General features: G+C 45.2%; 1 long non-coding RNA gene across 2 annotated transcripts in view; it reads right to left on the minus strand.

Annotated features, from left to right (window-relative positions):
• Nucleotides 1-372: 372 nt before the first annotated feature.
• Nucleotides 373-23,326, minus strand: part of LOC148147040 (uncharacterized) — a 57,212-nt gene continuing 34,258 nt past the window's right edge. Inside the window, exons 3-5 of one of the 2 annotated variants that reach the window (XR_015760233.1) lie at nucleotides 19,497-19,676; nucleotides 6,127-6,415; nucleotides 373-480 (exon numbers count right to left, since the gene is read on the minus strand). This is a non-coding gene — a long non-coding RNA (uncharacterized LOC148147040). Of the gene's footprint in view, nucleotides 481-3,868; nucleotides 6,416-19,496; nucleotides 19,677-23,326 lie in introns of those variants that run through there. The other variant, XR_015760232.1, reaches the window with a different exon arrangement.

The following is a 23,326-nucleotide window of genomic DNA, read 5'->3' on the forward strand; positions in this document are numbered from 1 at the left end:
AACGCTATGGCAGTCCCAAGTCTCTGCTTTGGAAGAGATTCCAATGATTCAAAAATATGAATCCTTCTCCCCAATACCAGCTCCTCAGCTACACATTCATCTGCTCTACCCTCCTGTTCCTACTCCCACTGGGACACGGCACGGGGAGTAATCCAGATATTACTGCTGTAGGAGTGACCGCTGTCTCTGAGGCAAGAAGACTCTGAAGGCCTGGGCAATTCAGCAGGAACAGCAGTTTATTCCAGCGGGAATCGATTACAGCCAGGAGAGGAACTCCAGACCATCACACAGGACAATCCAGCTCTCTCTGTCAAACACCCGCACAATACCATTCTTACACTTTCTGACATCAAAGTTATGTCAGTCTACAAACTAACTGTTATTGTGCAGTTGATCATATCAAGTCCACAAGTCAACTAACTGGGTGATGATAACATCAGGTCTGTAAATCAGTTGGCCAGGCAGTTAATTCCATCAGGTCTGTAAATTAATTACATCCAATTAATAATTCAATTAACTTGGCATTTTGATTTCATCAGGTCACTGTCTATTACATATCTACCGGTCAGATTCAAACACACGGTGCCTGTTCGCTGATGTGGTCACTTGTTTATCTTGTAACCTTTGTCCCTGAATATCCTGTGATCTGCTGAGGATCTGCCCTGCTCACCCATATCAGTTAATCATTCCCAATGTCTCCGTGGGCTAGCTGGCGTGGCTTTCCTGATGCAGAGAGTCAATCACCTTCAAACATCTTATTCTATGGTTGTGTGAGATATTGTACTATATGTTTCTTTATTTTTATATTAAGGCCCTTTATTTGCCAACCCACTCACAATCGCTCGGTATTTACTCCTTCCGCATTTCATTCAGTCATTCATCAAACTGTGGTCTCCCCACTCCCCAGCGCACTATCTCACCTGAAACTATGAAAAGATGAGAATACTAATCCCCCTCAGAACCATCTACCGGGACTTAAACAGCTTGCAGGACATCAAACAAGTTGTCTCCATCAGCACGGACCTGTTAGATACAGATTGAATGGGGTCTCTGTCCCCTTTAAGAAAGTTACTGTCAAATAGCGCCTCCGTGAAATGGAATGAATGAGGGAGGAGACCGGCAATAGGGAGTGAAATCTCAAAATCCAGCCGCGGGAATCCGTTTACTGAGCCCTCTGCTTTTATTAAGTACATCTATAACTTCTGATTTGGTTAAATCATATAAGCCTGATATTCTTTCCCGTACTCTCTACCCTAAAAGGACTCACACCCTCACCCCCTCCTACAACTACCCTCCGGGATCGACTTTTTAAGTTCCTGCCTAAATTCCTATTTTCTCTCCTCATGACCTCGTCCTTTTCCCATCCTGTATGCTGGGTTCCAATGTGTACAGCAACATCCTGCTGGTCCCTCTCCCCTTTGGGAATATTCTGCACCCTCTCTGAGATAGTTCTGAATTGCCTGTACTGAGGGGATATTTGAATAACTGCCTGGACCCAGTTTGGAAGCTCTCTGGACAGATTTCAGATCCCATCATTGAATCACTCTTTATTGGAGGGACAGTGAGGTGCAGCAGCACTATATTTGAATTCAGGCCTTTCCGAAGCCGTTTTCAATGTATTTGGTTGGGCAGTGTGTTGGGAAGGTAACTCGGCTGGTTACTGCAGTTACTGAATTGAGAAATAATCGGGTGTGTACTCTGATTATTGAAGCAAACGAGAACTAAATTTAGTTCTGCTTGATTTTAAAAATGAAAGTAATCAAGAGGTGTTAACTCTTTCTTGTATAACACTTAAAACTGCCCTGCAGTATATTCCTCACAGACTAATCCAGCAACAATCGAACATAGTCACACTCACAGAATCCCACTTTACAGACAATGTCCCAGACAACACAATGACCATCTCAGGGCAGGTCCTGTCCCACTGGCAGGACAGAGCCAGCAGAGGGAACAGCTCCGTGGGATACAGTCAAGAGGGCTGTGCTCTGGAAATGCTCAGAATTAATGCCAGACCCCATGAAGCCTCATGACATCAGGTTAACATGGACACAGAAACATTCTGTGTGTCTTAATAAGTATTAAGGTAAATAAGTCCCTGGGTCCTGATGGGATCGATCCCAGAATATTGAGGGAGACAAGAGAACAAATTGCTGCAGCATTGACAGACATCTTTGTATTCTCTCTGGCCACAGGTGAGGTCCCAGAGGACTGGAGAATAGCTGATGTTGTCCCATTGTTGAAGAAGGGTAGCAGGGATAATCCTGGGAATTACAGAACTGTGAGCCTTGTGTCAGTGTAGGGAAATGATTGGAAAATATTCACATGAACAAGATCTATTTGCATTGAGAAGAAAATGGATTTATTAGTGACAGACAGCATGGTTTTGTGAGGGAGAGGTCGTGCCTTCCTAACTTGACCACGTTTTTTGAGGAGATGATGAAGATGATTGATGAGGGAAAACCAGTCGATGTTGTCTACATGGACTCAGTAAAACCTTTGACAAGGTCCCTCATGGCAGACTGGTACAAAAGGTGAAGTCACATGGTATTGGGGGTGAGCTGGCAAGATGGATTTTCCTATTTAGAACTGACTCAATCATAGGAGACAGAGGGGAGTGGTGGAGGATGCTTTTCAGAATGGAGGGCTGTGACTAGAGGTGTTCACAGGGATCAGAGCTGGAACCTCTACTGTTCATGGCCTTTAAAAATAATTTGGAGGAAAATGTGACGAGTCTAATTAGTACGTTTGTGGAAGATACAAAGATTGGGACGATACAAAGATTGGTGGACTTGCGGATAATGAGGACGATTGTCAGAGGATACAACAGAACATAGATCAGTTGGAGGCATGGGCAGAAAAATGGCAGATGGAGTTTAATCTCAACAAATGTGAGGTGATGCATTTTGAAAGGTCAACTACAGCTGGCAATTATATAGTGAATGGCAGAACCCTTCGGAGCATTAACATGCAGAGAGATCTGGGTGTACACATCCACAGATCACTAAAGGTGGCAGTGTCACAGTGTCATAGAGTCATAGAGATATGCAGCATGGAAACAGACCTTTCCATCCAACTCGTCCATGCCATCCCAAAACAATCTTGTCCCACCTGCCAGCACCTGGCATATATCCCTCCAAACCCTTCCTATTCACATACCCATCCAGATGCCTTTTCAATGTTGCAATTGTACTAGCCACCACCACTTCCTCTGGCAGCTCATTCCATTTACGTAAAACCCTCTGAATGAAAAAGTTGCCCCCTAGGTCTCTTTTATATCTTTCCCCTCTCACCCGAAACCTATGCCCTCTAGTTCTGTACTCCCACACCCCAGGGAAAAGACTTTGTTTATTTATCTCATGATTTTATAAACCTCCACCCCTCAGCCTTCGACACTCCAGGGAAAGAAGTCCCAGCCTATTCAACCTGTCCCTATAGCTCAAATTCTCCAACCCTGGCAACATCCCTTCAAATCTTTACTAAACCCTTTCAAGTTTCACAATATCGTTCCAATAGAAAGGAGACTGGAATTGCACACAATATTCCAGCAGTGCCTTAACCAATGTCCTGTACTGCCACAACATGACCTCCCAACTCCTATACTCAATACTCTGACCAATAAAGGAAAGCATAACAAATGCCTTCTTCACTAACCTATCTACTTGACACTACGCTTTCATAGAACTATGAACCTGCACTCCAAGGTCTCTTTGTTCAGCAACACTCCCTAGGACCTTACCATGAATGTGTCTATCCTGCTAAGATTTGTTTTCCCAAAATGCAGCACCTCACATTTATCTAAATTAAACTCCATCTGCGACTCCTTGGGCCATTAGCCTATCTGATTAAGATCCCATTGTAATCTTCACTGTCCACTACACCTCCAATTTTGATGTCTTCAGCAAATTTACTAACATGCTCACATCCAAATCATTTATATGAATGTTGAAAAGTAGTGGACCCAGCACCGATCCTTGTGTCACTCCACTGGTCACGGGCCTCCAGTCTGAAAAACAACCCTCCTCCACCATCCTGTCTTCTACCTTTGAGCCAGTTCTATATCCAAATGGCTAGTTCTCCCTGCATTCCATGTGATCTAACCTTGCTCTGTCGAAAGCTTACTGAAGTACATATAGATCACATCTACCGCTCTGCCCTCATCAATCCTCTGTTACTTCTTCAAAAATGTCAATCAAGTTTGTAAGACATGATTTCCCACGCACATAGCCATATTGACTATCCTTAATCAGTCCTTGCCTTTCCAAACACATGTACATCCTGTCCCTCAGAATTCCCTCCAACAACATGCCCACCCACCGACATCAGGCTCACTGGTCTATAGTTCCCTGGCTTGTCCTTACTACCCTTCTTAAACAGTGGCACCATGTTAGCCAACCTCCAGTCTTCCAGCACCTCACCTGTGACTATCGCTGATACAAATATCTCAGTAGGAGGTCCAGCAATCACTTCCCACAGATTTCCCGGGTACACCTGATCAGGTCCCGGGGATTTATCCACTTTTATGCATTTCAAGACATCCAGCACTTCCTCCTCTGTAATTTTTCAAGATGTCACCATTTATTTCCCTACATTCTATATCTTCCATGTCCTTTTCCATAGTAAATACCGATGCAAAATACTCGTTTAATCTCCTGCAGCTCCACACAAAGGCCACCTTGCTGATGTTTGAGGGGCCCTATTCTCTCCCCAGTTACCCTTTTGTCCTTAATTTATTTGTCCTTTGGATTCTCCTTAACTCTATTTGCCAAAGCTATCTCATGTCCCCTTTTTGCACTCCTGATTTCTCTCTTGCGTATACTCTTCTAAGGATTCACTCGATCTATCCTGTCTATACCGGACATGTGCTTCCTTTCTTGCTGGTGGATAAGGGAGTAAAAAGGCCTATGGCATGCTTGCCTTCATTGGAATGGGCATTGAGTATAACAGTAGTCCAAAGATGTGAAGGTCGGGTGAATTGGCCAAGCTAGATTGCCCATAGTGTTCAGGGATGTGTAAGGTAGGCGCATTATTCAGAGGAAATGTGGAATAATAGGGGAGGGGAATGGATCTGCGAGGGATATCTTCAGAGGGTCGGTGTGGACTTGTTGGGCCAAATGGCCTGTTTCCACACTGTAAGGATTCTATGGCTTCTATGATAGGAAAGTTATGCTTCAGCTTTGTAGAACTTTAGTTTGGCTGCACTTGGAATATTGTGTCTAGTTCTGGTCACCACACTACTAGAAGGACGTTGATGCTTTAGACAGGATACAGAAAAGGTTTGCTAGGGTGTTGCCTTAGTATGAGTGGTTTTAGCTATGAAGAAAGTTTGGATAGACTGGATTTGTTTACATTGGAATGTAGAAGTTTATAAGATTGTGAATGGCATTGGATGAAGTGGAAATATGAGGCTTTTTCACAGGTTGGGGCGTCAATTACGAGGGGCACAGGTTCAAACCACAAGGAGGGAAGTTTAAAAGAGATGTGCAAGGCCCGTTTTTCACACAAAGGGTGGTGAGTGCCTGGAATGTACTGCCAGAGGAAGTGATAGAAGCAGGCACATTAGCAGCATTCAAGGGAATACCTGGACAAATACACAAATAGGAAGGGAATAGAGGGATACGGATCCTGGAAATGAAGACAGTTTTAGTATGGAAGGGTTAGATTAGATTACATTACTTACAGTGTGGAAACAGGCCCTTCGGCCCAACAAGTCCACACCGCCCCGCCGAAGCGCAACCCACCCATACCCCTGCATTTACCCCTTACCTAACACTACGGGCAATTTAGCATGGCCAATTTACCTGACCTGCACATCTTTTGGACTGTGGGAGGAAACCGGAGCACCCGGAGGAAACCCACGCTGACACAGGGAGAACGTGCAAACTCCACACAGTCAGTCGCCTGAGGCGGAAATTGAACCCGGGTCTCTGGCGCTGTGAGGCAGCAGTGCTGACCACTGTGCCACCGTAACAGGGTAAGCGCAGGCAGCGCAGGCTTGGAGGGCCGAAGGGCCTGCTCCTGTGCTGCATTGTTCTTTGTTCTTCTCTGTTCAGTGAGCTCTTCCTGCATTTAAAACACTGCAACAGGGATGCTATGAAACAACTCTAGGTCGCTGAGATACAGACTCACCTTGGAGGATACAGTCCCAGATGTGGCTTTCCCAGACTAGTGCACATGGAAGTTTGAATATTGAGTTTTACTTTGAAAAAGACACCTCAGCTGGATACTATTGAGACAAAAATTTCAGTGCAATCACATTTTCAGAATTCCAGTGTCTTTCCAGTCAGATCACTACTTCGAATCCCTTGATTAGATTCCAGTCCGTAACTCACTCCGGGGTATTGATTATTCTAGATATAAACCTCTTGGAGCACACCAAAAAAAAATCACTGGAGAACCGCAGCAGGTCTGGCAGCATCTGTGGAGGGATAAGAGAGTTACTGTTTCTAATCCAGGTTAATTGGAGTTTTGAAACAAGGATCCCTTCCTCCCAGGAACTGAGACTTCTCTGAACTGCTTCCAATGTAAGTATATCATTTTCATAAAGGAAACCAAAACTGAGCGCAATGTGTGGTCTAAACAGTGACCGTGCAGTTGTAACAAGACTCCCTCCTGTATTACACTACTCCCTCCCTGAGGGGTAACATTTTCATTCAGAGAGGGTGTGTGTATGGAATGAGCTGCCAGAGAAAGTGGTCCAGGCAGGTACAATTACAACATTTCGAAGACATTTGGACAGGGACATGAATAGGAAAGATTTAAAGGGATAAATAAATATTGAACTGTTTCCAGAACACTGAAAGTAAATGTAATCTTGAACAACTCTATTACAGTCCTTGTCCAGAATTGCATGTGAGACAATCTATTTTACTGAATTTGCCTGCGCCAAGGATGTGTTACTCTATTGGAGCAGTTGCTGTTTATGAGATAAATAACCCATTATCCTGCTAAGTTTTCCAATAGTTATTCCAACTCTTTTTTTTTTGTCTGTAATTTGATTTTGATTTTATTGTCACATGTATTCAGTACAAAGGTACAGGAATACAGTGAGAAGTGTATAATGCACCATCTTCGGGACAAATACTTCGGCACAGAATCTTAAGAAGAAGGTATTAGATTAGATGAGATTACTTACCTGGTGGAAACAGGCCCTTCGGCCCAACAAGTCCACACCGACCCGCCGAAGCGTATACGACCCAGACCCATACTCCTACATTTACCCCTTCACCTAACACTACGGGCAATTTAGCATGGCCAATTCACCGAACCTGCACATTTTTGGATTGTGGGAGGAAACCGGAGGACCCAGAGGAAACCCACGCAGACACGGGGAGAATGTGCAAACTCCACACAGTCAGTCGCCTGAGGAGGGAATTGAACCTGAGTCTCTGGCGCTGTGAGGCAGCAGTGCTAACCACTGTGCTACTGTGCCGCCCACAAGTATGAAGAAAGAACAATGTTAAAAATTCAACAATTTTTATTTTTAAAGTAAATATACTATAACATAAAACACACGATGTAAGTTTAAAAGTTACACGTTGCAGACATTCTTACTTTTAAGTGGAAAATAAAGGAATAAAGACGCAGGTTCAAACATTACAGTCTTTCTTAAGTGCTTAATCTCATTTGGACCGCACTTCAAAGAATCACCTTGAGATCAGAGGTCCGTGCTAAGGCAACAGCTGGCCAAGAGACTATTATGCTGGGCCGAGAGATCACTACACCAGGCCGAGAGATCATCAGACTGGGCTGAGAGATCATCAGGCTGGGCCAAGAGATCACCACACCAGGCTGGGAGATCATCATGCTGAGCTGAGAGATCACCACACCGAACTGAGAGATCACCACACTGAACTGAGAGATCACCACACCGAACTGAGAGATCACCACACCGAACTGAGAGATCACCACACCGAACTGAGAGATCACCACACCGAGCTGAGAGATCACCGCACCGGACTGGGAGATCACCACACCGAGCTGAGAGATCACCGCACCGGGCTGAGAGATCACCACACCGAGCTGAGAGATCACCACACCGGGCTGAGAGATCACCACACCGAGCTGAGAGATCACCGCACCGGGCTGAGAGATCACCACACCGGGCTGAGAGATCACCACACCGGGCTGAGAGATACCCACACCGGGCCGAGAGATCACCACACCGGGCCGAGAGATCACCGCACCGAACTGAGAGATACCCACACCGGGCCGAGAGATCACCGCACCGGGCTGAGAGATCACCACACCGGGCTGAGAGATCACCACACCGGGCTGAGAGATACCCACACCGGGCCGAGAGATCACCACACCGGGCCGAGAGATCACCACACCGGGCTGAGAGATACCCACACCGGGCTGAGAGATCACCACACCGGGCTGAGAGATCACCACACCGAACTGAGAGATACCCACACCGGGCCGAGAGATCACCACACCGGGCCGAGAGATCACCACACCGGGCTGAGAGATCACCGCACCGAACTGAGAGATACCCACACCGGGCTGAGAGATCACCACACCGGGCCGAGAGATCACCACACCGGGCTGAGAGATCACCACACCGGGCCGAGAGATCACCGCACCGGGCTGAGAGATCACCACACTGGGCTGAGAGATCACCGCACCGAGCTGAGAGATCACCACACCGAGCTGAGAGATCACCACACCGAACTGAGAGATCACCACACCGGGCTGAGAGATCACCGCACCGGGCTGAGAGATCACCACACCGAGCTGAGAGATCACCACACTGGGCTGAGAGATCACCGCACCGAGCTGAGAGATCACCACACCGGGCTGAGAGATCACCACACCGAACTAAGAGATCACCGCACCGAGCTGAGAGATCACCACACCGGGCTGAGAGATCACCAAACCGAACTGAGAGATCACCACACCGAGCTGAGAGATCACCACACCGGGCCGAGAGATCATCATGCTGAGCTGAGAGATCACCGCACCGGGCTGAGAGATCACCACACCGAACTGAGAGATCACCACACCGGGCTGAGAGATCACCACACCGAACTAAGAGATCACCGCACCGGGCTGAGAGATCACCACACCGGGCTGAGAGATCACCGCACCGAGCTGAGAGATCATCACACTGGGCTGAGAGATCACCACACCGAGCTGAGAGATCACCACACCGAACTGAGAGATCACCACACCGGGCTGAGAGATCATCACACTGGGCTGAGAGATCACCACACCGAACTGAGAGATCACCACACCGAACTAAGAGATCACCGCACCGGGCTGAGAGATCACCACACCGGGCTGAGAGATCACTGCACCGAGCTGAGAGATCACCACACCGAGCTGAGAGATCACCACACCGGGCTGAGAGATCACCACACCGAACTGAGAGATCACCACACCGAGCTGAGAGATCACCACACCGAGCTGAGAGATCACCACACCGAACTGAGAGATCACCACACCGAACTGAGAGATCACCACACCGAACTGAGAGATCACCACACCGAGCTGAGAGATCACCGCACCGAACTGAGAGATCCCCACACCGGGCTGAGAGATCACCACACCGAGCTGAGAGATCACCACACCGAGCTGAGAGATCACCACACCGAGCTGAGAGATCACCACACCGGGCTGAGAGATCACCACACCGGGCCGAGAGATCACCACACCGGGCTGAGAGATCACCACACCGAACTGAGAGATCACCACACCGAGCTGAGAGATCCCCACACCGGGCTGAGAGACCCCCACACCGGGCTGAGAGATCACCGCACCGCGCCGAGAGATCACCGCACCGGGCTGAGAGATCACCACACCGGGCTGAGAGATCCCCACACCGAGCTGAGAGATCACCACACCGGACTGAGAGATCACCGCACTGGGCCGAGAGATCACCACACCGGGCTGAGAGATCCCCACACCGGGCCGAGAGATCACCGCACCGGGCTGAGAGATCACCACACCGGACTGGGAGATCACCGCACCGGGCTGAGAGATCACCACACCGGACTGGGAGATCACCACACCGGACTGGGAGATCACCGCACCGGGCTGAGAGATCACCACACCGGGCCGAGAGATCCCCAAGCCGGGCTGAGAGATCAACACGCTGGGTTGAGAGTTTGCCACATCAGGCCGAGAGATTACCATGCCAGGCTGGGAGATCACCATCCCCCCAGCTGAGAGTTGACCATGCCGGACTGAGAGATCACCAAACTGGGCTGAGAGATCATCACGCTGGCGAGCTGCGAGATCCCCACACCCGGCCGAGAGATCACCACAGCCGGCCGAGAGATCACCACGTCAGGCAGATAGATCAACACACCTGGCCAAGAGACTGCACATGCTCAGCCATTGAGAGAGCGGCACCTTGGGCCACTGAGAGATTGCTCAGCTTGGCCGAGAGACTGTCAGGCTGGGTTTGTGCACAGTCTGAGGCCAGGAGTCCCATGGCCTGGAGAAGAAAGAAGAGAGGAGAAAGATCAAAAATGGAAAAGCGAAGAAGAAAAAGAGAAAAAGGAAAAGGAAAGGTATGTGTGTGTGGACTGGGCTGCTGGGGGAGATGGTGGAGGCTGGTACAATTGCAACATTTCAGGGGCATCTGGATGGGTATTTGCGTGGGAGAGGTTTGAAGGGGTGTGGGCCAGGTGCTGGTGAACGGGACTTGATTGATTTCATCGAATACAATTATTCTCTCTCATTTAGTCTGAAAATCCCCTTTTCAAATGAAGGAGGACTCACAGAGCTCCCACTGCAGCATATGAGACAATGCTGAAGCAAACCAATATTCTGTTCCTCCTTCATTGAGCTTGAATAGTACGTAGTACTTCGATATTCAAGTAATTCTCTTCTTTTCAACAAGGCTGTACTAACCCCACTAATTATCCCTCTAATCTGCAGGGGCACATGGCAATGCTGCAGTTGGGAATTTGCAACACAGGGGTTAACATTCTTAAGAGACCATAAAATGCATTAGGCCTGTATTCTATAGGCCAAGAACTCATTGGAAAGCTACGTAAAAATAAATTTTCAGGGAGTTTGTGCAAAAGTTTATCAACTGTAAAGTAGTGATGGTAGGAGCCATTTTGGGAAAGCAAATATTAGCAGGAATTATACACTTAATGGTAAGGTCCTAGGGAGTGTTGCTGAACAAAGAGACCTTGGAGTGCAGGTCCTTGCACCTTGAACGTAGAGTTGCAGGTAGGATATGATAGTGAAGAAGGCGTTTGGTATGCTTTCCTTTATTAGTCACAGTATTGAACACAAGAGTTAGTTGCAGCTGTACAGGACATTGGTTAGGCCACTTTTGGAATATTGTGTGCAATTCAGCTCTCCTTCCTTTTAAAAGGATGTTGTGAGACTTGAAAGGGTTCAGAAAAGATTCACAAGAACGTTGCCAGGATTGGAGGATTTGAGCTGTAGGGAGAGGTTGAACAAGCTGGGGCTGTTTTCCCTGGAGCGTCGGAGGCTGTGGGATGACTGTATAGAGGTTTATAGAGTCATGAGGGGCATGGATAGGATAAATAGACAAATGGGGTGGGGGAGTCCAGAATTAGATGCCATAGGTTTAGGGTAAGAGGGGAAAGATATAAAAGAGACGTAAGGGGCAACTTTTTCACACAGAGGGTGGTACATGTATGGAATAAGCTGCCACAGGGTGTGGTGGAGGCTGATACAATTGCAACATTGAAAAGGCATCTGAATGGGTATATGAATAGGAAAGGTTTGGAGGGCCGGGTGCTGGCAGATGGGGCTAGATTGGGTTGCGATATCTGGATGAGTTGGACCGAAGGGTCTGTTTCTGTGCTGCACATCTCTATGACCCAATGACCCGATGACTCTAAATGGGCGGAGTGGACAAGCTCGATCTCAGGTGTCCTGTTTCACCTCTATCTTGGAATTGTCGCTATTTTAAAATCACTATTTTAACTGCAGTGTAAGAATAAAGTGCGTGTTGCTTCAAGCCTATCAATTTGTCCAATTGAATTGCCTCTGGAACACAATGACTTACACTTGCCTTTAGAAAATAAGAAATAACTATTCTTTCGCTAGTTATTCTTACTCCTTTGTACTTAAAGAACTTCTTTGGATGCATCCTAACCTTCTCAGCCAAGGGCATCCAATGTCCCCTTTTTGCTTTCCTGATTTCTTCTTCAGTAAACCTCTGTATCCCCTGTATACATCCAGGGATTCCCTTGGTCCCAGCTGCAGGTACCTCAGCCATACCTCATTCGTTTTCTGGCCAAAGCCTAAATATCTCTTGTCATTCAGGGTTCCCTATTCCTGTCAACCTTGCCTTTCACCTTCATAGGAACATATAGACCTTGAACTCCAGCGAGCTCACTTTTAAAGGCCTCCCACTTGCAGGAGGTCCCTTTACCTGCAAACAAACTACTCCAATCAACCCCTGCAAGCTCCTGTCTAATTCCATCAAAATTCACCTTTCTCCAATTTAGAACTTGAACCTGTGGACCAGTTCCTCTCCATAACTACTTTAAAATTAATAGGACTGGTCCCAAAGTGCTCCCCCACTATCACCTCCATCACCTGTCCTGCCCTATTTCCCATGAGTAGGTCGAGTTTCGTCCCTTCCTGAGTAGGATCCTCTATATACTGCTTGAGGAAACTTTCATGAGTGCATTTAACAAATTCATTTGCTTGCTTGAACCTATTCCACTCTTTCATAAGTTTATGGCTGATAAGTCTATGTTTTGCGTTCCCATCTATCCAATGTAACCTTAGATTCTTGTTATGCAAGGAAATAAATCTACCTGTGACTTTAAAATATCCACTGTCCTCACCTCTCCCACTTTCTGGGACAAACAATTCCAAAGTTACACACCCGAACAAAGAATTCTCTTCATCTCCGTCCAAAACGTGTGACCCCTACTAATTTTATAAAGATGGTCCCCAATTCTGAATTCACCCACAAGAAGAAACATCCATTCTGCATTCACTGTGTCAAGATCATTAAGAGCCTTTATACAGTTTGATCAGATCACTCTTAACTCGTCTAAACTCCAGCAGAAACAAACCCAGTCTGAGCACCTAACCCGATTGCACAAGCCATTCATTCAAAGTATTCATCGAGTAAACCTCCTCTGAACTGTCTTTAATGCATTTACATCCTCTTTCAAAATAAGGGACTGTTGAAGTGAATTATACGGTCAGGGTTAAATAGACATTATTATACCGTAATAATAGAAAAACAGCAGGTTTCAATTAATGAACCTTGTACCAAGTGAACCTTATGCATCCTCGAGGTTAGTGTTAGCAAGAGTCTACAAACAGCAGTTAGTGCCATCAAGTCATTCCAGATAGGCCTTGGGGCCAGAAGAAGTTTAGAGGCAGGGAGGTGATGGTACTGACAAGGGATGGGGCAAAACATTGACAGACAGGGTGGGCGGCACGGTGGCACAGTGGTTAGCACTGCTGCCTCACAGCGCCTGAGACCCAGGTTCAATTCCCGCCTCAGGCGACTGACTGTGTGGAGTTTGCACATTCTGCGTGGGTTTCCTCCGGGTGCTCCGGTTTCCTCCCACAATCCAAAGATGTGCAGGTCAGGTGAATTGGCCATGCTAAATTGCGGGTCGGTGTGGACTTGTTGGGCCGAAGGGCCTGTTTCCACACTGTAATGTAATGTAATGTAATCTAATCTAATTTACTAAATGATCTCTGACTGAGTGAAGTCTAATGAATCTTGGGAAATTCAAAGAATTTGCATTAATGCATCTACAACCGAATTAACAACCTCTTTTCAGACTCTGGGATGAAGACAGAAGGTGATGAGACCTATTATCAGTTTGCTGAGTCCAGCCTCCTTAGTGACTGTAATTACATTGTGTTCATCCCTCCCTCCTACTTCCTGACTTACAGTTGGGTTGACACTGAGGAGTACATGCAGTATTCTCCAGGGAGATGCTTGCTCATGCATGGGTGAATGCGATTGGTTGAAGTGTTTCAATCATGCATCTTCTTTCCATGTCTGCTCAGTTTCACTGGATGTTGAGATTTGGAGGGATAGAGTGGGGGTGGGAGAGAAAGTCTGAGGGTGAGAGAGAGATTGTGACCTGGAGAAGAGAGAGATTGATGTGCAGTCTGATGGTGGTTGGGGCTGGTGGGGGTGGTGCGGAGAATTGTGGTGATGTTCAGATTCAGAGAGGAGGGGAGAGGGTGAGGGAGATTGGGATGATGATGCAGACAATCTGGAACTGTGCATGTGCTCAGTTCTGAGTCAGCATGCAGACACAGTTGGCCTGAAGTTTCAATGTCAGCAAAACAGTGTCTTACCACTATTACCGAAATGCTTTTTGTATCTTCTATAGTGAAGATAGAAGCAAAGTACTTATTCATTTAATTCGCCATTTCCTTAACATCTATGGATGAAGGATTTATGCCTGAAACATCAATTCACCTGCTCCTTGGATGCTGTCTGACCTGATGTGCTTTTCCAGCTCTGCACTTTTTGCCCCCTATCATCTACCAATAACTCCATATTCTCACTCCCTAGAGGAGTGACACTCACATTGCGTACATGTTTTGTTTCCAAACACCCATGGAAAGTCTTGCTTTGTTGTTTTTAAGATTTTGAGTTGGGTTCTGAGATTCCAATTTCCTCCTTCTAATTAACCGTTTTCTCTGCCATGCTTTATTTTCTAATCAATCATCTGACCTGCCACCCATCTTTGCAATATCCTCAAGTTGGACGGTTTCTTCAATTTTTCAGTCAACCACAGAAAGCGAGTCCTCCCTTTAAAGTCTCTTGTTTCAGTCAGAATATACTTCATTTGAATATTCTGAAGTATCCTCTTAAATCTCTGCCATCACTGTCTCTACTGATCTCTCTCTGAGCAAGTTATGCCATTCACTTCAGCTGGCTTCGTTTACAAGCCCGCAGAGTGGACCTTGTTTAATTTTGAAATACTTACCTCAGAGTCAATCTTCTTCCATTCAAATTGGATGTAAAATTGAATTATATTGTGATGGCTGCTACGTAGGAGAGCCTTTACACTGAGATTGTTTCATAAATCCTGTCACATTACACAGTATCAATAAGATGATAATAACATAACCTTCTGTCTGGTTGCTTCAGAACACGCAGCTTTAAGATACTTTCTCGAAGGTCATCAATAACCTCTCATCCACGTTACTGCTGCCAACCTGATTTACACAGTCTTTGTGTAGATTCAAATCAGCAATGATGATTGCCATCTCACTGTCACAAGCAGCCAATATCTCTTCATGTCTAACATCAGGGGGCATATCGATCAGCCCCTTGAGTGGCTGCTTTCCCCTAACTGTCCTCATGCTGTATTTATTTACATCAATGTGTGCTATGGATTTGTTTAAGTTGACACAAAAGCTGCACACTTTCAGATACAGAGCTATTATTTTGATTTGTTTAAATACAAACATATTGGATAGGCTCATATGAACAGAAACCATTTATATTTGTATCTTGGGAAAACGGTCTGTCTTTATGTTGCCCATCAAAAGAAGCCAAAGCCTTTTCAACAGGGTAAATGAGAGGGATTTAAATTGCATGCACATTTCCAAAACACAAACTTTCATGTCTGGAAACTGAGCTGTCTGAGTTGATGTTACTCAGCAAATGAAGATTAAAATATCTGCTCCAAAATGGGGGTGGCAGAGCTGCTTATTGAAGCCAGTGGAGAGAAAGTAGAGTTAACATTTCAAGTCCAATTCTGCAAAAGGGTCAAAATGTTAACTCCATGGGTCTGGCAGCATTGGTAGAGAGAATGCAGAGAGAAATATCCAGCAATTTCTATTTGTGTTTCAGATTTCCAACATCCACAGTTCTTTCTTTTATATTATTGAAAATAGTGACTGTCCATTTGATTATCTCCTGTTTGCAATATCTAATTTATCCAGACTGCGTCATAATCCAAACTTTTAGCACCAAATGCCAATGAGCATTCAATGGGCATTCAATACACCGTGGGCGGCACGGTGGCACAGTGGCACAGTGGTTAGCACTGCTGCCTCGCAGCGCCAGAGACCCAGGTTCAATTCCCGCCTCAGACGACTGACTGTGTGGAGTTTGCACATTCTCCCCGTGTCTGCGTGGGTTTCCTCCGGGTGCTCCGGTTTCCTCCCACAGTCCAAAGATGTGCAATTCAGGTGAATTGGCCATGTTAAATTGTCCGTAGTGTTAGGTAAGGGGTAAATGTAGGGGTATGGGTGGGTTGCGCTTCGGCGGGTCGGTGTGGACTTGTTGGGCCGAAGGGCCTGTTTCCACACTGTAAAGTAATCTAATCTAATCTAATACTGTCTCACATGCCACCTGACTTACTGTCTGTCTGGCCTGTTGCATTAGCCCTTGAGTAAGTCAGTTACGCAGCACAGCAACAAAGAGAGTCAGTATTTCACAAGTTTACAGGTGGACAACAGACTTATTAAGTGTTAGTCTCTGTCTCGTAGTGATTGGCTATTTGAACATTTTATATTGGACAATTGCTGAGCATTCAGGTCCTTGATAACCAAATAAAATGGAAGGAACTGCAGATACTGTAAATCAGAAACAAAAACAGAAATTGCTGGAAAAGCTCAGCAGGTCTGGCAGCATCTGTGAAGAGAAATCAGAGTTAACGTTTTGAATCCAGTGACCAGAAACCAAACTTTGGTCTCAAGAATTCTGGTTGGAAATCCATCAAATGTGACAATTCTGTCCCTGACCCAGAGTTCTGATCTCTGAAACTCTCCACAGCAACTTGATGGAATGTGACTATGACAGATTCATCGCACATTATCATGGAATTCTGTCGCTCAGCTGATACAGAGCTGCAATCTTCACAGAAGATTGCTGTCAAATCTATGTGTTTCCTGAGTCACATCCTTCCTTCACATTTCAGAGGATGGCTTTGATAAATAAACGAAGATTGGATAATGCAGATTGCTGAGCTGGTACAAGGATGAGCTGGTCATTCTGCCTTGAGTGTATCCGGATAGTTGGAAAAGGGGCAGTATAATCAGGCCTGACCCGATTGTGTCAATGCATTTCAATGAAGGTAATTGTGTCTGTTTCGGGGCAAAAGCTGGATGGTTGAGGTTGAATTGCAGAGTCCAGTTGGTGGGAGTAATTAGAATGTGTGGGTGGTGGTGTTTTCTGGTCAGTTCTGGTTTGGAGGATGGTTCTAACAGTCAAAGTGTTTGACAGGTCAGATAAGGGGAGGGTAAGGGGTGGGGCTGAAATCAGATGATCCATGATGTATGTTTGTAGTTTCAGCTGACTGGGTTCGGAGGGTCTGGAAGTTTGTGGGACTGGATCTGGAGGTTAGCTTACTCACTCGGTCACTGAGTATTCAGAAGGTAATGTGTGAGTTTGGATAGTAATCACATGGACAAAGGAACAGAATGATAGATGGGAAAGGGGACTCAGTGTGTGTGATGATGCTATCAGGAGTTTAGTTACCCAATAGGTGGTTGAAACCTAGATTTAGCAAACAGCTGCCAGGAAACTAACGAGGACTTTGCAATGTCTGTGACTGAAACTCAGTGCAGAAGGCAGAGGATTGCTTTGAAATGTCTAAATAAACCAAGGTAGGATATCACAGGCTGGGGAGCTGGTACACAGGGAGCTGGGTGTTAAGCCTTGGGTGTTCTTGATGGTCAGGGAGAGGGGTCGACAGAAGGTCATGGGAATTTGAAACGTGCAAGTCATATCATCAGGATTTCCATATGTATCTTACTTACATATCTAATCTTTAGTGATCCAGGGACCATGATAGTTCCAAAATATCCCATATCACTTCCATCTGTGTTTCAAATGTCAGCACAGAGAAAATATTCACTGTCCTGTGTCCTCAGCAAGATTTTATTGCTCACTGTACAAAGTATTTATTGTTGAAATAAAACAAATTCTAGAAACAGGTGCATTGTTCATTTATTATGTTCAGAGGGAAGGGCAGACTAAACTCAATGATGAAACATTCTTGCAATTAATTTATTTTGTTTGTTTGCCTTGTTCTGAGCCAATGGAAATGCATTATTTTCAATTGTAGCTTGATTTGGCTTGGTAACTGGGCTTTAATTGCAAAACCCTCATATTAATTCCCAAAATTTACACAGGCTTTAACTGATTAAACTGTAGCCATTTGAGTAGGAACTGGCCCTTGTACAAAACTTGAACATGAACATCAGTCCTGAGCCACCAGAACAGAACTAGTGGGAGGTTCTGTCATTCAGAGGAGATCTTAAATTGTCATGAAAACTGAACATTGAACTCAAAATGTTAACTCTGTCTGTCTGTCTGTCTGTCTTTCTTTCCACAGACGCCGCAAACTTGCTGCATTCCCTCAGCACTTACTCTTTTTCCTTGTTTTAAATTGTCTCCCACCTGCACTCTCAAATGTCTTTATTGTTTAATGTATCAGCCATGGATTACTTGCAAACAGTGTCCCCTAAGACACAGATATGAACAGCTTTATCTTCAGATCTGACTAAAGGCAAAAACTGTGCATGTTGGAAATCAAAACAAACATCGAAAATGCTGGAGAAACTCAGCAGGTCTGACAGCATTCATGGAAAGAGAAACAGAGTTCTGAGGAACAGCCACACTAGACTCAGTGTTAACTGTGTTTCTCTTGCCACAGATGTTACCAGAGCCTCTGAATTTCTCAGGCATGTTTTGAATTTGGTTCTTTCAGATCTCCAGTTCCATCTGCAGTTCTTTGTTTTCCTTTCTATTTGCAATATATTATAAAATATTTCAAAACACAAAATAAAGTCCTATTTCCTATTCAAAAACTGCAGTCATTCCAAAAACAAAAAAAAACTCAGCAGGTCTGGCAGCATCTGTGGAGAGAAATCAGGAGTTAATGTTTTGGGTCCAGTGATCCTTGCTCAGAACAAAATCTGTCAATGATTTTTCTTACAAACTAGCACAATATAACAAATAACCATTATTATTCCAGGAGGCACATTCCACCTTTAAGTCATGGTTCCAGAAAAACATACCTAGATAATTATTAAGTGCTTTCAAATAATTAGGACAAAACATATTTGTCATTAATTCAAAATCCCATACATTTTACACACACATATATTTTACATCGAGTCTTTTGTAGCATCTCCCAGTTGAGGCGACCTGCAAATGCAGGAGAAAGTGAGGTCTGCAGATGCTGGAGATCAGAGCTGAAAATGTGTTGCTGGAAAAGCGCAGCAGGTCAGGCAGCATCCAGGGAACAGGAGAATCGATGTTTCGGGCATAAGCCCTTCTTCAGGAAGGCTTATGCCCGAAACATCGATTCTCCTGTTCCCTGGATGCTGCCTGACCTGCTGCGCTTTTCCAGCAACACATTTTCAGACCTGCAAATGCATTCAAGCTGTCACTGATGCCTCTTTCTCCAGATTACACTTGATTACATCATTCACCCATAACAAGGACAGCCAAGCAACCTGGGCAGTGGGATTCTCTGCCATCACTACCTTCCCTCAGCTGTAGGGTGCCATAGCCTGTACCCATATTGCTTTCAGACTGCCCTATCACCAACCTGCAGAGCTGGAGAGTGGAAAGGTTTTGTCACTTCAACAATGTTTAACTTATATGGAACCATCAATGCCAGAGTTTGAAGGATTGTTTCAGACCGTCTTGGAGCTGCCATGATGTTGATGTAGAAGACAAGTCCCGAGATCCAGCCTCCTTCCAAAGACCTTGGGCCACAGAAGAAGAGCTGCAGGGAATTAAATGAAAAATTCTCTAAATTTGGTTCATAACATGTTTCTTTTCTTGTTATTCTTTCCTGGGATGTGGCTTTTTTGGTAAGGCTGCCATTTGTTTTCCATCCATTATTACCTTTGAACTGAGTGTCTTACTTGACTATTTCAGATGTCAGTTAAGAGCCAACGGAATTGCCATGGATCTGGAATTTCACTAATAAACCTGTAATCTGAGAATCAACAATGGTTATATGGTCATCACAGGGTAGTTTTTAAATCCAGATTTTATTGAATTCATATTTCACCATTACTGTGGTAGTATTCGACACCATGATTTCCAGAACAGTGGGTCAGTGCTCAGGATGACTACATGACAATAATGCCATAAGAAACAGGAACAGGAGTAGGCCCTTAAGCTCTTGATCCTGGTCCACCATTCTATAGGATCGTGACTGATCCAACATTCCTCACTTTCACCTTCCCTGGAAGCCTTGATTCCCTGACTGATCAAGAATCTATCCATCTCAGCCTTAACTATACTCAAGGACTCAGCCCCGACAGGGGGCACTGTGACAAGGACTTTCAAAGACACAAAGAGAAGAAATTCTTCCTCATTTCAGTCTTAAACTGGCACCTCTTGATTCTGAGACCATGCTTTCTGGTCCTAGACTCCCCCATGACAAGAAACCTCCTCTCAGCATTTTCCCTGTAAGACCCCTTAAGAATCCCATATTTTTCAGTTAGATCTTCTAAGTTCCAGTGAGTAGAGTCCCAACCTGTTTAGCATTTGCTATTTAGACAATGCCTGCTCTCTGGGGATTAGCCTAGTAGACCTTCTCTCACTGCCTCCAATGAAATTTCCCCAAACAAAGGGACCAAAACTGCCCACATTACTCGAGACTGATAGAAGTTTATAAAAGAATGATGGGTATGGATAGAGTTAACGCTACTTGTCTTTTCCCAAGGGTGGGTATTTCAAGACTAGGGGGGCACATTTTTAAAGTGAGAGGAAAGAGATTTTAAAAAGATGAGGAACTTTCTTTATGCATTGGGTGGTTCGCATGTGGAATGAACTTCCTGAGAAAAGGGAGGATGTGGGTACAATTATAAGGTTTAAAAGACATTTGGATAAGTGCATGAGTGGGAAAGGGTTGGAGGGCTATGGGCCAGGAGCAGGCAGGTGGAACGTGTTTAGTTTGGGATAATGTTCGGCAAGGCTTTGTTGGAACAGACGGTCTGTTTCCATGTTGTATGACTCTATGTGGTCTTACCTTTGTCAGTTGCAGCAAGTCTTCCCTACTCTTACACTCCAATCTCCTTGAAATAAGGGTCTATGAATGTTATCAAGGTGCTAGTGCGTCCCTGAGGCAACGGCAAAATGAAGATACAATACTGCCCATGCTTCCACCAGGGCCATAGTTGAACAATCATAACTCAACCACTTCAAGCTGAGTTGGAAGCTCCAGTGGAGCATTGCAGTATAGATCAGAAATGGTGCACTATGCCTTTCTCAAGTGCAGTTGACAAACACGGTGTGGACTGTCGGCAGAGGAAATAGGGGATCAGCAGTAATCTTCTGAGAGTGAAGATGAAGATAAAGACAAGGACATTGAACAGGGTGAACATACATGAGAGCAGACATACCTACATTATAGGGTAATGCACTGTCAAAGACAAGAAAACAGAAAGAACTGAATTGCAACACACGTCTAGGATGAATAAACTGGGTTTAGACTTCCTCATGTATAATTGTTTTTGGTGAAATCGGAGCAACCATGGTTCAGGCAAAATATATGTGGACCAAGTTATTTTTGTAATCATCCAACATTCCTGTTGCTGAGTAAATGTTTTCTTAATCATATTAATGTATGCTTGGTGAAGGTAAAGGTAAAGTCCACATAGTCTGAGTAGACCATGGGTTGTTCTCATTACAGAGAGATGTGTATGCTCAGTTTGTACTGTCTAGTATCTACACATCATAGACCCTTCAAACTGTTGAGGAGATAGCAGCAGTCAGTGAGAAAGGGACACTAACATAGCTTGCTGCTAAAGTTCGGTGGTTTTATAGCCTGCAGTCAAAATATGTAATTCAATGTAATGTCATCTCTCACAATAGTAAGTTAAGAGCATTCCTGAGGCATTTTATAAGAATGATCCCAGGAATGAAAAGCTTGTCACATGAGGAGTGGCTGAGGACTCTGGGTCTGGACTCAATGGAGTTCAGAAGAGTGAGGGAGATCTGATTGAAACTTACAGAATACTGAGACCCCGTGTAGACTGGATATGGAAAGGTGTTTCCACGAGTAGGTGAGACTAGAACCAGAGGACATAGCCTCAGAATGAAAAGGTGATGCTTTAAAGCTGAGAGAAGTTATAGACCGGTAAGCCTGACATTGGTGGCGGGCAAGTTGTTAGAGGGAATCCTGACGGATAGGATTTACATGTATTTGGAAAGGCAAGGACTGATTAGGAATAAGTGAGGTCTGCAGATGCTGGAGATCAGAGATGGAAATGTGTTACTGGAAAAGCGCAGCAGGTCAGGCAGCATCTAGGGAACAGGAGAATCGACGTTTCGGGCATTAGCCCTTCTTCAGGAATGATCCCAGGATTAGGAATAGTCAACATGGCTTTGTGTGTGGGAAATCATGTCTCACTAACTTGACTGAGTTTGTTCAGAGAAGTAACAAAGAGGATTGATAAGGGCAGAGCGGTAGACACAATCTATGTGGACTTCAGTAAGGTGTTCGACAAGGATCCCCATGGTAGACTGGTTAGCAAGGTTAGATCTCATGGAGTACAAGCAGAACTAGCCATTTGGATACAGAACTGACTTTGAAGGTAAAAGACAGAGGGCGATGGCGGAGAGTTGCTTTTCAGACTCGAGGCCTGTGACAGTGGTGTGCCACAAGGATCGGTGCTTGGTCCACTGCTTTTCATCATTTATATAATGATTTGGATGTGAACATAGGGGATACAGTTAGTAAGTTTGCAGATGACACCAAAACTAGAGGTGTAGTGGATGGCAAAGAAGGTTACCTCAGAGTACAACAGGATCTTGATGGCCAATGGGCTCAGGAGTGGTGCGTGTATGGAATGAGCTGCCAGAGGAAGTGGTGGAGGCTGGTACAATTACAGCATTTAAAAGGCATCTGGATTGATATATAACGAGAAAGGTGCAGAGGGATATGGGCCAAGTGCGGGCAATTGAGTCAAGATTAGGTTAGGAGAACTGGTCGGCATGGGTGAGTTGGATTGATGGGACTGTTTCTGCATTGTACATCTCTATGACTCTGTAACCCCTCCACCCAGTACACTCCTCCCTATCTCTGTAACCTCATCCAGCCCTGACACCTTCCCTAATTCCAGAACCTCCTCCACTGCATGGGTAACAAGGCTGACTCTGTAACCCCTCCACCCAGAACACCCCACCCTATCTCTGAAACCTCCTCCAGTCCCAATAACCCTCTCTTAGCTGTAACATCAATGCTCATTATCACTCCATGATGTCAGCCCTCCTGCGATTCCAGCCTCTTGACCATCCCCTAATTCCATCACTCCACCGGCCTTCAGCTGCTTGGACCCTCCATGTTATCATCTCATAAGACTTTGAGCAATTTGCATTTCCCTTCTCTGATGAATCCTGTCCATTTTTCCTGGAAACAAA

This window comes from Chiloscyllium plagiosum, unplaced genomic scaffold (assembly GCF_037043375.1).
Source record: "Chiloscyllium plagiosum isolate Xiang-an unplaced genomic scaffold, Cpla_swu_hap1 HiC_scaffold_18, whole genome shotgun sequence".
NCBI lineage: Eukaryota > Metazoa > Chordata > Chondrichthyes > Orectolobiformes > Hemiscylliidae > Chiloscyllium > Chiloscyllium plagiosum.